Here is a 16354-nt window from a genome sequence, read left to right as displayed (position 1 = left end):
GAGAAACAAACTGAGGGTTTTGGAGGGAATGGGAATGGGAGATTGGGTGAGCCTGGCGGTGGGTATTATGGAGGGCACGCATGGCATGGAGCAATGGGTGTGGTGCATAAACAATGAATTCTGGAACACTGAAAAGAAATAAAATAAAATAAAATAATTTTAAAAATAGTAAGATTAAAAAAATAGTACATAGTGTATGATTCTATTTATATAAGTCCAAAAACAGGCACAAATAATCTATGGTGGGTGGAGTAGTGACTAAAAGAGGTCATGGGAGATTTCTTGCTGCTGCTAACATTGTTTCGCAAGCAGAGCAAGGATACTTGGGAAAGTTCATGGAGCTCTTTCATTGTTCTTATATCATGGCTCCAAACTTGGAGAGGCGACTAGTCTGGTTGCTCACTTCAGCTATTCTCTGCTGGCTTGGTCTTTAACTACCACTGAGATACATTACTTGGTTTGACTTTACCTTTCTTTGTTTCTCAGGAGATGTGCAGATATCTTCTGTCTGAATCTAAAGCCCTTTAAATTCAGAAGAATCCTAAGAAATGATTATATTTTCTACATGCTGATAAAATTTTGAACATGATGAAATTTTGCATTTTCTCCTTCACTTTTAGGACCGTGTATATTTCTTCTGTCTGTAAAAGATTAAACAACTGAATTTGGATAGCTCTAATGTTTTGCTTAACTCTGATCACTCTATGTAACATCATTCTGCTGAAGACAACCAAACCTATACCATAAATAATTTTGTCTGAAGTAAGTTTTATTAGCCAAAAAACCCCCCTGTAATGCAAAATATTTCCAAATTAAATTATCTTTATTTTTTGGAATAATATACTGTACTGGGGCACCGGGGTGTCTCGGTTGGTTGAGCATCTGACTCCTGGCTTATGCTCAGGTTGTGATCTCAGAGCCCAGACATCAAGCTCTGCATCAGCCTCTGTGCTGAAGGTGGAACCTGCTGAAGGCTCTCTCTCTTCCTCTCCCTCTGCTCTTTCCTGTTGCATGCATGCTCTCTCTCTCTCAAATAAATACATTTTTTTTAAAAGAATGATATACAGTAGTTGTGGCTCAAGCTTAAATACAGACAGAGATTCAGATCCAAGCTCTGTTTTTCAAGAGTTCCATAGTTTGGGACTCTTGTCTTTCTTAGCTTTCAGCAAGATTCACATGATCAATTGGGATAATAGCATCCTTTTATTTTATAGGGCTATTTTGAGAATTAAATGAATAGCATAATATTGGCCCACTGTGAAATCTTCATACATTTTAGCTGCTATTATGATATTCTCTTATAGAGAACTTGGAAGATGGAGGAAAACAAAGAAAATACCCAGATAGAGCCTTGTGATCCTTTATCCAAGATGGCAGTGACCATTTTCAGGACCCCTCCTGTGTGCTCTGGGTTTTAGTGTGTCCCCTCCGTCTCAGGCTGTGGCCTCCACTGTGCTGTTGAGAGGTAAGCACAGGGTGGGAAGCTCTGATCAGGAAGCCCAATTTACCTCAGCTAAGGCTTAAAGTTGGATAAGTCATTCATATTCTTGGAACCCCTTCCAGCTCTGACATTCTAGTATTCTGTCTCCTCATCCATCAATAACTTTGCAGTAAAAATATCATTTTATGTTCTGTCACGTTGGTTCCCTAGCATCTGCAGACTAAACAACCACTTGATAGATGAATCTCTCTGTATGATACCAGACACCAGACTACAACCCTTTTATGTTTATTTACCTTGGCTTCATGTCGGCACTGTCTAGATTAGTCACTCTGTAAACCTTTTGTCGAGGCATTAGAAAGGGGTATATCTTAATGACTAAAAATACAAGGCTCTTTAGACCTCTCTCTCATATTTTCAAAAAGATGTTTAGTACTTTTGCCTATTTTTCCAAGGACTGTAACTCTCAGCTATTGAACAATAATAATAAATAACTATACCTTAAATTATATTCTGTAAGTAAATTTACCTTTCTATTCCTTTATTCACTTATCTTCCTGTTACATGCCCTCTTGGTCTGCTGAATATCTGCTTCTTAGCACTTCATTAATTTTAAATAATTTATCATGCAAATTTTTAAAGTTTGGTCTTGTCGCTGAATGGTCCTTCCAGGAGAATGGTAACTATGTCGTTTTTATTCTTTTTTTTCATTTTCTTCAGAGCATATCGCCATACCTGACACGTAGTATAGAGCTAATACATATGATCTCTTTTAATAACATTTATAGTCCCCTGTACTGAGGATACGACCACATTTATTAGACTAACCACTCATTAGCAAGCAGACACACAGTATTTATACAAATGTTTTGTAAGATCAGATAACACTGAAAGTTTCATTTCAGGAAGATGGGACAACCATCAGAGGCCAACTTCTCTGCCTTTTTGTCTGCACAGTGCAGTCAAAAACCATTCTAAACCCAAAACCATTCTAAACCATTCCCCAAGTAGGGGACCATTAAAGGGTAAGTCTAGGGCACCATGTTTGCATGTAGGTTAGAAACTTCGCCACATACTTATAGGCACTTTAGGCTAGAGTAGAGAGAGGGTGGCTCTGAACTCTTGTAACTTAAATCCACTTACCATTAAAACTTTTAGTTTCGGGGCACCTGGGTGGCTCAGTGGGTTAAAGCCTCTGCCTTCTGCTCAGGTCATGATCCCAGGGTCCTGGGATCGAGCCCCACATCGGGCTCTCTGCTCAGTGGGGAGCCTGCTTCCTCCTCTCTCTGCCTGCTTCTCTGCCTGCTTGTGATCTCTGTCTGTCAAATAAATAAATAAAACCTTAAAAAAAGAGAAACTTTTAGTTTTATCCATGAGAGCTCCAATAGTCATCATGGTAGTAAGTCACTGATTTTTCCTGACCCTTAGTAGGCTAGAGTATATTTTTTATAATGGAGATACAGTTTCCAAATGGTTTGTAGTAGCTTTCCCAAGAGACAGAGCTGAGGACCATTGGGCCTTAGATTGGGTGCTTTTAATGGTGAATTAGTGCACCACTCCCTGGTTTAAGCATAAATTGTCTGGCACACACATAATATCACACTGGTAAACTGAAGCATTTTTTTTTAAAGATTTTATTTATTTATTTGACAGACAGAGATCACAAGTAGGCAGAGAGGCAGGCAGAGAGAGAGAGAGGGAAGCAGGCTCCCTGCTGAGCAGAGAGCCCGATGCGGGACTCGATCCCAGGACCCTGAGATCATGACCTGAGCCGAAGGCAGCGGCTTAACCCACTGAGCCACCCAGGCGCCCTAAACTGAAGCATTTTAAAGTGAACTTTAAACAGTGTGACACTCTGTCCAATATTACAAAAAAAAAAAAAAAAAAAAAAAAAGAGGAAGACTTCCCAAGGCTGTGTGAAGGGAGCACCTTGTAAGAAGGGGAGACAGTTTTCGGCACATTGGACCTTCCAAATGTATTTCCACCTCAGACCCTTTGCATTTACCTTCCCTCAGCCTGAAAGGTTCTTCCCATAAATGTTCTCCTGGATCTCTCCATTACTTCACTCATGCTTCCGCTCAAAAGAAAAAGCTTCACAGAGAAACTTTTGCTGACCAGTCAACATATAATTCCTCCCACCATTTCTCTCTGTTCTCTTAGCAATTTTCATCTTTCTTCATATAATTTTTCTATCTGAAATTATTTTCGATAACTTTTTTTAAAACACTTTTTTTATCTCCCTTTTCAGAACAAGCTCCACAAAAAGGAAAGATTTTGTCTTGAATTCTATCCTTAAGGCCTAGAACCATTCTTGGTACAACACTGCTCAATTGGAAGAAAGGATACATCCATACTTCTTCCTGAAAATATACATGGAGAAATGTCCAGAATGTCTGACGTTAATGATTATTTTGGAACAAGAACATTTGGAGTGAGTTTTTCTTTCTTTCTTTTTTAAGCACTTTTTGTTTCAATCCTTGCAAAAGATGATCCTTTTCACATGCAAAAAAAAAAATCGTGAATTTTAAAAAATCATCTCTACTGATAGGTGCAGTGTAGGAGAATGACATTAGCACTTGGCAGAAAATCAGCAGATACATGTTCACTTCCTAATTGGCCATTTACTTCAAGCTGTTTCTTCACTTTTAAGTGGATAGGCCAACACTAGTTCAATGGAGCTAGTCCAAGATAGAATACATGCAAAAGGGTGCTCTAGCATTGTGTATGCACTACGTAGTTTTTTAAAGTCAGGTTTAGTGAGGAAAATTCACCTTCAGGAAAATTCACCCTTTGTAAGTTCAGTGAGTTTAGCCACCACCAAGATCAAGATACTGACTATTTTTATCACTCCTAAAAGTTCCTTTATGCCCTTTATCAGCTAACTAGTCATCTCTCCCCATATCCAGTCCTGGCAACCATTAATTTAAGATTCTGTCCCTCATTTCCAAAAGGTCATTTAAATTCAGTATGTAGCCTTTGGAAGAGTTTGACCTCTTTTTCTAAACGTGGTGCTTTTCCAATGCATCCATGTTGTTGGGTAAAAATAGTAGTTTGTTCTTTTTCATGGCTGAGAAGTGTTCCATTATATTTATTAATTGTAATTTGTTTATTCATCAACCATTTAATTGTTTTTTTCTGGTTTTGAATTATTACAAATAAAGCATCTATGAACCTGCTTGTATAAGTCTCTGTGTGGACATCTGGTTTCATTTCTCTGGGTAAATGTTTAGGAAGGAGACTGTTAGGATATTAAATACTTGTTTTAATCTGGAAAAGCTTCATTTTGAAAAATTTGAGCTGCTTGTATTTCTTTTACTTTTTTAAAGATCGTATTTATTTGAGAGAGAGAGAGAGCAGGGAGAGAGAGAGAGAGCACACACGATTTGGGGGGAAGGGCAGAAGGAGAAGACTCCCTGATGAGCAGAGAGCCTAATGCTGGGCCCTACTCCAGGACCCGGGGGTCATGACCTGAGCCAAAGGCAGATGCTTAACCGACTGAGCCACCCAGGTTCCCCAAACTGCTTGTATTTCTTAAAGTGATGAATTAACCTTTAAGAAAATCTCTCCATTTATTCTGAGGGGTAAAAAAAGGAAAATTAAGTACCTATTTAGTATTCTAGGGAAACAACTAAATGCAAGAAGATAAATCTCCAAGCTGAGAAGTTAGAGCTATTTTTAGTAACATAAACTAGGTATGTGTTTAACAGAACTAAGTAATTTCCTTAAGTGGGGGATTAGAATCCCTTAAATTATGTAGAGTTCTTTGTGTTCTCCAAAGAATATTTGTTTACAGGAATATAGAGACACAATAAAGGGAAAAGAATAAAGACACACAGACATTTTATTTTTTTAATATCATGTTGGAGAAAAAGACTGAAGTCCTCCAAAAAGGTAAGTTTTCCTTTGTTTTTGTTTTGTTTTGTTTTGTTTTTTAAAGATTAACCTAGCCTTTGGAAAAGTACATATGTAAGACTCATATGATGCTCAAAGAACTAAGCCACACGCTGGGGTGGGGTTTATTCTGAAATAATAATTTTTAAAAATCAAAGTATATTTGAAAATAAATACACCTAACAAATAAAAAAACAAAAGATATTCTTACAGCCTGCATCATAAGAGGTCAATTATGAAGAGCAGTGTTTATACGAGGGTGAGAAAAAACCATGGCCCCTTCTTCATAGAGCCAAGAAGGGAGGTTTTGTTGTTGACTCTGAGACATAGGAATGCTTCAATCAGTAAGATGGGCTGGTCAGAAAGTGGGGAGCAGGTAGGAATAGAGACCTGCCTCTTGAATGCAGGCTGGTGGAGACTCTGAAGTCCATTTGGGTCTGTGGGATCTGAAAGGAGTCACTTTTAGTAGCAATTGAAAATTGTCTTTTTTTTTCTTTGATAGTTTTTCTTCCTATATCTGAACACTAACCATGTAAAACCTAACTAAAAGATCTAATTGTGCTTCAGCTGTGCTATGGGGACTGAGGAAGGGGTTGGCCTCATGTTTTGGACACTAGGCACAAGAGAGGTCCCCTTCCCCCTAAGGCCAGTATTCTTGCTGGCTCGTGACAACCGTGTTAGAAGAAATATGATATCTTGAGTGTCATGGGCATCAAAGCAAGAGTGAGGGGCTTGACCAAAAGGACAGAGAGCGGGGTATGGAACCTAATCCTGATCACCCCCCAAAATAGTTACCTGGGAATGCTCAGAAATGATGAGGGGGACATTTTGAAGGAAGATAATTTCTGGCTAGGAAAACCTGGGCATTGAGAAGAACTGTGACCTTGTAATGTTCTCACATGGTGTTAAGGCCTGGAATATTTGTAGGGTGCTTATCCCAAAACCTGCATAGTCTATATAATGAAGTCACCAAATATCTAAAAAATAGGAATTCAAATCTTGACTTCATTTCCACGCAACAAAGCTTGACTCTTAAGGAATTTAAAAATACTCCTCCTTTACCTCCTCTTCCAAATCTAAGAGATTTATGTCAAGTGAGATACTGTCCTGGATGTAAAGGAATGTTAAGATAAATTTAGGGATTTACATGGGAGAATGGGTGTGACTTCTTAAACTAGTCAAACTTTAAATATAATAATACACTGTTATATAGTATATACTAATATATTAATGGTTTCTTACTGTGTGCCATCTTAACCCCTCCACCATAATGCCATACACAGAGTCTGGAAGCTCAATTACCTCAAACACACAGATGCATCATTAAAGGATTGGTGAAATGACTACTCCCATGCCCCCAGATGCAGGTTTAAAATCCATCGGTGGCAACTTGGGATTCTAAGTGGTGATTTTCAATACAGATGAGAATTTCCATGTTCTAAAATGTCTGGGTTCCCCAGGACAGCAGCCATGATTCCAGGAAGGTTTTATTCGTTGGCATCCATTTCATAGGTCCTGTCTGAGGATATTGGACATGGAGAGTACAGGGAATGAGGGACCCACCCTTTTTCTCCCCCCTTCCTGAGGTGAGGTGGCTGCCATTTCTCCTTCCCCCTTCCCACTCCTCCTCTCCCTCCCCCTCAAGCGCTGTCCAGTCCTCTCACAGCAGAGCCGGGCAGAAGAGGAGAGCGGAATCATGTCAACCAAGTTCGATTTTATTTCAGATTTTATTTCACTATTTTATTCAATATATTTAAGTATAATAGAGTACGCTGTTGAATGCAGTATATTTTAAAATGTCTAATTCGTCTTTTTGTGGTTTTAAATTGCTATAAAATATGTTTCTTTTCTGAGAGTGATGTCTAAAGGTCAGGAAGTGACTTACATTTTTATTATTTTAATGATATTTTTCATTAAACCATATGGCTCTGCTTTGTCATTAATTAGACATTAACCAAAGAACCCATCACATTCAAGCAAGAGCTATACTCAGCAAAAATCAATATTTTATATCCTAGCCTCCAGCTCTTTATGCAGAAAGGTCTTGGAATAGAAGCTCTCCACACTGGTAGGAAAATTATAAAAAAAAAAAAAAAAGGCAAGACAGACCAGCAATAAAAGTGTTGTTGTACTTTTCAAAATCTTGGTAATAATTTTCACTAAGCTGTCTCTATAATGCAGACCTCTAGAAAACTTTTAATATCTAGCAGAGACCCAGGAGGACCTAACTTAGAAATGTATTAAGTTTTTGTTGCATCTATGTAAAAAAAAAATGAATTAACAAATGCATATAGTCCAACCTATAGATTTTATAGATCACAGAGACAAGATTCAGAGATGTCAAGTGCCTGCCCAAGGTCACACAGCCAGAGAGTGACTAAAATGGTACTAGAACATGTGTTATCTGGTTATCAAACCAAAATTGTTTCCTCCATTCTATAAACATCTTGGACTTGGATTTTAAAAACCCCAATTCAATTTTAAAACTTTATTTTTTTTTCCTAGAGACATTTTGGTTCTGTGGTGGTAAATTCTATGTGTTAAATTGGCTAGACTATGGTACCTCATTGTTTGGTCAAACAGCACTCTCGATGTTGCTCTGAAGATGTTTTTAGATGTGATTAAAATTTAAGTCAGTAGAGCTTTGGTAAAGAAAATTCCTTCCATAATGTGAATGGGGCTCATCCAATTAATTGAAAGTTTTTTTTTTCTCTTTTTTAAGATTTTATTTATTTATTTGACGAGAGAGAGAGAGATCACAAGTAGGCAGAGAAGCAGGCAGAGAGGGGGAAACAGGCTCTCTGCTGAGTAGAGAGCCCGATGTGGGGCTTGATCCCAGGACTCTGAGATCATGACCTGAGCCCAAGGCAGAGGCTTAACCCACTGAGCCATTCAGGCGCCCCTCAGTTGAAAGTTTTAAGAGAAAAGACTTCAGGGCTCTCCAGAATGAAGAAATTTTCCCTCCAGACTCCCTTCAGACTCAAGAATGCAGCATCAAAAGTGAAATAGTCAGACAGAAAAAGATAAGTCCTATCTGAGGTCACTCATATGTGGGGCCTGAAAAAGCCAAAGTTGGAAAAACAGAGAGTAGATTGAAGGTTACCAGGAATTGGGGTGGGAGAAATGACGAGATGCTGGTCAAAGGGTACAAGTTCTGGCTACGTGATTAACACATTTGGGGATCTAATTGACAGCATAGTGATTATAGCTAATAATACGGTTTCATATATACCTGAATAAGGTCAAGAAGAGATCTTACATGTTCTCACCACAAAAAAGAAATGGTAATCATATTAAGTGATAGATACGTTAACTGATGCTGTGAGCATAACTGTTCTGCAATATATATGTGTATCAGATTAACACACTGTTCACCTTAAACTTACACCATATAATGTATCAATTATATCTCAATAAAGCTGGGAGCAGATTTCCAGCCTGCCAGGCTCCCCTACAAATTTGGGATTTGTCAGCCCCCACAAATGCATGAACCAATTCCTTAAAATAAATGAACCAGTTCCTTAAAATATTTGCCTCTTTCTTTCTTCCTTCCTTTCTTTCTTTCTTTCTTTCTTTCTTTCTTTCTTTCTTTCTTTCTTTCTTCTTTCTTTCTTTCTTTCTTTCATCATCTATCTATCTATCATCTATCTATCTATCTAATCGTCTATGGGCTGTATTTCTCTGAATAACTCTAATATAGTCCCCAATAAAATTTACAGGTGAACAGAATTAAAAAGATGTTTGTTGTTTGATAGGTCAAGAGATGTTTTGGGCTCTGGGCAATCAGAGGACCGTAGGGGTCAACTTAGAGAGTTCTGAGGTGGAAAAGGGACCATGAAGTTGCCTCATCTTGGGCTAGATTACTACGAAATTTTGTACATTCTGTTTGGTGTGGTTCAGAAGAATGAGATCATCCATCCAGTTGCCTAGGTGGGCAGGCCCTGCTGTCAGACCCATTCTCGTTGGGAATCTCGGAAGCCTCATCTCTCAATAGACATTCTACAGCCATCTTTTTGGACATCAGGGTTCCCTCTTTCTTGATAGAACGTTTTTTATACTTTTCTCTAGGAACCATCTCAGCTGGAAATTATACCTAAGTATTTTCACTGAAGTCTCTCAGTGAAAATCATTATATGAGGCAGTTTGTGCAGGTAAAACTTAAACTATACTTGTCCACTTTGGTTAATACAAATAAATTTTCACAGGCAAGACTATATATATGAACTAAATTTTCACAACACTCTAAAGTAGGGATAAAATTACTATATAATATAAGCACTGTAAGAGAGGAGCCTCTGAAGAATGAGGGATCCCCTCCAATTCCTCATTATTATAACAGTAACATCTCAGCTCAAGGAGAAACCTACCCATTGGCACAAACTAAGATTGTCCCCATTCAACTGGTTGTTGGATTAGAACTCTGTGAGTTCTGTCAACCCCGTAACAAAAGTAACTTTCCCCAAGCCTCAGACTTACAGACTTTTACTCATCTCCAAGACTTTGTGTCATGAGTTTTTTTTTTTTTTTTCAGAAGCTCTAATGGCTTTAATTTTTCATGAAGAAAAAAGTAACACTGAATTATAGCTTCAGTGTGAAGTTTTTGGAACTAGAGCGTATCATGCTTAGTTTTTTTTTTTTAAGATTTTATTTATTTATCAGAGAGAGAGGGGGAGAGAGCGAGCACAGGCAGACAGAATGGCAGGCAGAGGCAGAGGGAGAAGCAGGCTCCCCGCCGAGCAAGGAGCCCGATGTGGGACTCGATCCCAGGACGCTGGGATCATGACCTGAGCCGAAGGCAGCTGCTTAACCAACTGAGCCACCCAGGCATCCCTGTGTCATGAGTTCTTGAAGGAAATCTATTGCAGTTCTCCATGCCATGACCACCCCATCTCAGGAGACCACCTATGAAAGTATCGTCTTAGCCCAGCAAGCCTGGTCTAGGACTGAAAGAGGAAAATGGTAGAAAAATGATTTTCTTGAGAGAGGTAGCTTCCACTCCTCACTACTCTGAGGACACCAGAGTGACTGCTAGCTCCTAAATCCTCATCAGCAAGTCAATTTATCTCAAATCTTGAAGCAGCCAGCAGTTTGGAAGACTGGGTTTACTCCCAGAGGGCAATCTTTTCCTTGGATCAAACTTCTGCTCTGATCCACAGACCTGCCACAGCTCGCAACAGTCTACGGTGTGGTAGCTCACAGAACTTCACCAGAGAGAAAAAACCTCTGCTCCTGCATGGAGGAAGGCAGAGAATGCACCAAGAGCTCACCATTGCTGCTAGTCTGCAATTCTCTTCTGTTTGTGCTCTGCTGACTCAAACTTGGCTCACTCAACAGCACATGCACGGGGCCTCAATTGGACACACTGTCCAATTACACACACATTTTTAGGTATGTGTAAGTGCCAACTTTTTTTTTTCTAAGATTTTACTTCTTTATTTGACAGACAGAGATCACAAGTAGGCAGACAGGCAGGCAGAGAGAGAGGGAGAAGCAGGCTCCCTGCTGAGCAGAGAGCCTAATGCGGGACTCGATCCCAGGACCCTGGGACCACGACCTGAGCCGAAGGCAGAGGCTTGAACCCACTGAGCCACCCAGGTGCCCCTAAGTGCCAACTTCTAATACTGACAGCAGATGACTTTACTTCTGTCTGGACTTTCTTCCAAAACAAAACAGTATTTATTTATAATTGTTTATTAGCTGTATCGCACCTGCTGCTCAGCGGGAGAAATATAAGGGACTAGAGATCTTAGTGGTTATGCAGTAGAGAAACCAGACAGCTTACATTCTTATAGACACTCAAACAATATTAAGGTCATTTGTTACACAGGGTTGAAAATTGAGTTTTATTACTCTGGTTCATAAAACAGGGTTACGCTTTTGGGAAAATGGTCGATGGGCTGTCACCAAATAATTGCCTGACCTCTGGTACCAGCCAGGGTTCAGCTAAAGAAGCAGAACTGTTACGTGATTTATATTAACAATTCATTGCAAAGAATTGACCCCTGCAGTTGTCTGGCGATGGAGGAGACAAGTCTGTAGTCTGGGGCAGGCTGTCAGCGAGGCCAGGCTGGAAATCTCATCCACATGGAAACTCTAAAATCTGCTACCCACAGGCAGAATTTCCTCTACAGGGGAGCTTTCATTTTGTTCCCAAATCCCTGCAACTGATTGAACCAGGCCCACCCAGATTATCTAGAATAACTTTATTTTAAGGTCACCTGATTAGCAACCTTAATTCCATAATCTATTGGACATCTTTGGGGGCTATTTTTCTGTTGACACAACTTGCTAGTAATCTTTTTGCAGATGTTGTTGAGGGAGAGAGAGAATCTCTCCACACAGGTCAAGAAATACTACTTTTTGCCCCAGCTCCATTTCTCAAATCGTCCCCTAAAAAGTATCCACACTTGTTTTCTTTCTAAGGTCCCCACTGCTGGTTATCCCACAAAACTCACTACTTTCATTGGCTGATGACAATGAGATATGAAGGAATTTGTGGGAATTTCTCCACCCATACCTACCATGTCCCAGTGATTGCTTACAATCCCCCAAGGAAGTATTTGAAGTTGTTATTCAATTTTTAAAGAACATTTAAGAAACAACATTTAAGAAAAATGAATTGGATGTTGCTCTAGGTTGTAGGAATCTATGTTGGGTAGGAAGATGTTCGTGATATTTGTTTATTTGGACAGTGTGGGTTGTATGTTTCCATTCAGGCCTCAAAATAACAATTTGTCAAAGATAATGATTAATGATTAAATTAGAGAATATGCATAAAAACACTTTTAAAATGTTATAATATTATTGCCACACCATAAAAAAGAAGAGTCGAATTCTAGAGCTTAAAAACAACCAGAGATCATCAATTTCATTAAAGATATAATGAACTTTTTTCCCCCTTTGATAATTTTTTTGATGCCTCTTCTGAAAGTTCAGAGGAAAGTTTTCTCCAGAGGTTTGGACTTCCTCTCGTGTTTCGCATCTCAAGACCTCAACCTCATTTTCAGGGCAGAACAACTTATATATAATTCATCTTTACATTTCTAAACCCATGGAAATTATATTTGGTTTCCACAGAGTAGTAACACAAAGTAAACATTGTACGTTATTTTTAACATTCATGTCCTTCGATGTTCCTGCAAAAAGTTATGTCTTATCTTTGGGTTTAAGAAAGAGCTGGGGCATCACTGTGGCTTTTCTGGGTCCCGTTTCAGAACTCCCCTTCATCCATCAGTTTTCGTAAGGTATTTACTATTGTTTCAGCTATCTTCCTGACCCTTCAACACTATGTTCTGCAGTGGCCTTCAAATGGCCTTATCGATTTCAGCTGAGCGAGCAAGCTAGAGTCATGCCTGTCCCCTTTGTGGGCAGAAGGACCCTTTTCAAGGCAGTAAGCCTCTTCTTCCTTTTTTATTTAACTGACTTTGTATGTCCAGGACTATAAGACACAGAAGAGAAACCCAGGAAAATCAATGTACTGCTTCCTCTTAACTCCCCTAACTTGGTCATGCCATTCCCTATTAAAAACCCTCTGTGACTCCCATTTTCCTCAGGTTAAATCCCCAACTCGCTAGACAGCCCGGCAAAGACTCAGATGCTCTGGCCCCTGCTATACACTCCACTGTCGTCGTCATCACCTTCTTCTTTTATAAGACTTATTTGTTTAGTTTAGAGAGAGAGAGAGAGGGAGGGAGAGAGAGCACAAGCAGTAGGGGCAGAGGCTGAGGAAGAGAGAATCTCAAGCAGAGTTCCCACTGAGCATGGGACACAGGGCTCAATCTCACAACCCATAAGACCATGACCGGAGCTGAAATCTCAAGTGAGACGTTTACCCCGCTGAGCCACCCAGATGCCCCATCCATTGTCTCCTTCATGCTTGTTCCTCACCTCAACCCTGCCTTGAGCTATAGTCCCAGAATCCCACAGCTAAGTGTCTCCATCCTGTTTCTCGGCCTTTGCATCTCAGACCCTCTCTCCTCCTGGATCACCTTGGAAAACTGCCACTTGTCTTTCAAATACCAGCTTAAATATCTCCTCATTCAGGGCTTCCCTGACCAGTCGCAAACCAGGTCAACTTCATCACGCATGTGATCCCGCTGCCCTGTGCTCACCCCTTATCCCACCCTTATCAAGGTGTATGGATCCTTCTGGTTTCATTCTCAGTCTTCCCCAGAAAGACCATCGATCGTTCCATCCTCAGTGCCCAGCACAATGAAGGCCCTGAGCGCATCCTGGGGAATAAATGAGTGAATGAGGAACTGAAAGAAAGAACCAGATAGTCTCTCCCTCACCCACACCTAAGCACAGTGTCCACTCAATTGTCACAGCTCCATCCACCTCTCTTCCCCCTCGGAGGAATGCGTGGGTATCCTCAGGTCACTGCACATGCTTGGTATCCAAGAACAGTGCTTCCGGGGGTTCTGCATTTTATGTGCACCTGACCTTGCCTTGGAAATTTTGATATTAACTGTGACTCATAAGAGATATTGAGCACATGATGTGCAGAATTTGGCCCCACCCCGCGTGGAGGTCTGATCGGAGTCTGGGCAGCAGGTAGGGCGCAAGACGTGACTGTCACCATTTACTGTCCGGGGAGAAATCGATATATGTAGTGCTTTTATTGGCTTGTATTGGGAGAGGACAAAATCAGAATGTGGAAGAGATGTTTTGGAAGAATTGGAAGAATGTTTTGAAAAAACATTCAAGAGCATCTTAGAAATATTTTCTTTTGTGCAAGATTCTGGCAAGAATTGACATTTTTGGACATAGAATTACAGCTCTGAGGAGCATTGTCCTGAAAGTAGTCTTTTTCTTCTCTTCCAAAACATTACTGGTCATTAATAGTTTACCCCCATCAATCACGCTCAGCCTGCCGGGTGGTGTGTCTAGTGAGACTCATGGGAAAGACATTCTTCCTTCCCTTTCTTTTCATTTCTCCCTCGTGGGGTAGAAGAGCGGGAGATGGGGGAGGAGGAAATAGATTTGCTTTAGTGATTAATGTGCGAAAAAATCAATCTCGCCCTCACCTAATCTGACAGTTGACTTTCTCATCAGGAGCACTGATTCCTGGTGTAAATACAGGCGATTGTTTACAGCTTTTGTTCTTGATTTTGGCGTGCAGGTGACAGGAGAGTCCAAATAACAATCCTAGCCAGGGAACCGGCTTTTTAAAGATGACGCAAGTTTCGTCGCTCACCATTTGACCCTTTTAAGTTAGAAAATTTAATCTTTTTTATTTCTTCATTATTCATTGTCCTGAAAGTAGTCAGGACATTATCCTGAAAGTATATTATTCATATACCTGCTCATGGAGGGGCCTTTAGTTCCTTTATATTTTTTAAGAAATTGTTTACTGGGTGCCTGCTCTATCAGACTGTACTGGGGGATAGTGAGAGAGTATGTTGGTGGGCATGCTGTACTTCCGGAAAGATATGTCTATTACATCATAACCCTAATAATTGTAAAATTACAGCTGCTGTAAATACTACAAAAGAGAAATACACAGCTCTATCAGATATATACCTATAAACCCTATGTATACCTATAAACCCTATAGCAAATAAACCCTATTAGTAGTTTCTGATAGCAAGTACCAAAAGATATCTTAACATCAATGAACAATAACCATTTCTTTAGTCATATAGCTCAGTGAGGATCAGTGGATCTGAGATGGGCTTAGGAGTAGCTCTATTCACAAGCCTTTCCTGCTCCTCATGGACCCAGCAGACAGCCCGGGAGTTTCTTCCCATGGCAAGGGCAGAAGCGTGAGAAGACAAAACTAAAAGTTCATGAGATTTTCAAAATTCTTTCCTGTTACCTGTTTTCATGCCATTGACCAAAGGAAACTAATAGCAAGCCCAACATCGATGGATGGGGAGAAATTTTCTCTGGTGTTGGAGAGGTGGATAGAGCAATGCGTGCCTGACCACACAAGGTTGATGGGCAGGTAGTGGAACCAAAGAGAGCAGTTTCTAGAGAGGATTCTGTAAAGCCTGGTGCCCACCTAACAGTGAAGAAAATTTTTGTTGGTGGGATTAAAGAAGATACGGAAGAATATAATTTGAGAGACTACTTTGAAAAGTATGGCAAGATTGAAACCATAGAAATTATGGAAGACAGGCAGAGTGGAAAAAAGGGAGGATTTGCCTTTTTAACTTTTGATGACCATGATACAGTTGATAAAGTTGTTGTTCAGAAACACCACATTATTAATGGGCATACTTGTGAAGTGAAAAGGGCCCTTTTTGAACAAGAAAGGTAGTCTGCTGGATCACAGAGAGGTCGTGGAGGTGGGTCTGGCAACTTCATGGGTCATGGAGGAAACTTTGGAGGTGGTGGTAACTTTGGCCATGGTGGAAACTTTGGTGGAAGAGGAGGCTATGGTGGTGAGGTGGTGGCAGGAGAGGTAGTTATGGGGGAAGTGATGGTGGATATAATGGATTTGGAGGTGATGGTGGCAACTATGGTGGTGGTCCTGGTTATAAGAGTAGAGGAGGCTATGGTGGTGGTGGACCAGGATATGGGAGCCAAGGAGGTGGATATGGAGGTTGTGGTGGAGGATATGATGGTTACAGTGAAGAAAGAAATTTTGGAGGTGGGAACTATAATGATTTTGGAAAGGATAGTGGACAATAGCAATCTAATTATGAACCCATGAAGGGGGGCAGTTTTGGTGGAAGAAGCTTGGACAGTCCTTATGGTGGTGGTTATGGATCTGGTGATGTAAGTGGTGGATATGGTAGGAGAAGGTTCTAAAAAAATTTCAGAATAAAAGGGCTACAGTTCTTAGCAGGAGAGAGAGCACGAGGAGTTGTCAGGAAAGCTACAAGTTACTTTGAGACAATCGTCCCAAATGCATTAGAGGAACTGTAAAAATATGCCACAGAAGGAACAATGATCCATAGTCAGAAAAGTTACTGCAGCTTAAACAGGAAAGCCTTCTTGTTCAGGACTGTCATAGCCACAGTTTGCAAAAAGCACGGCAATTGATTGATGCAACATATTGTCAATCAGATGTACATT

The 16354-nt window shown here is 40.2% G+C and overlaps 1 pseudogene; it reads left to right on the top strand.

The window, feature by feature from the left end:
- Positions 1–16153, top strand: part of LOC116574091 — an 85038-nt pseudogene extending 68885 nt beyond the window's left edge.
- The last annotated feature ends 201 nt before the right edge of the window (positions 16154–16354 follow it).

This window comes from Mustela erminea, chromosome 15 (genome assembly GCF_009829155.1).
Source record: "Mustela erminea isolate mMusErm1 chromosome 15, mMusErm1.Pri, whole genome shotgun sequence".
Classification (NCBI taxonomy): Eukaryota; Metazoa; Chordata; class Mammalia; order Carnivora; family Mustelidae; genus Mustela; species Mustela erminea.
This window is presented reverse-complemented; position numbering and strand designations above follow the sequence as displayed.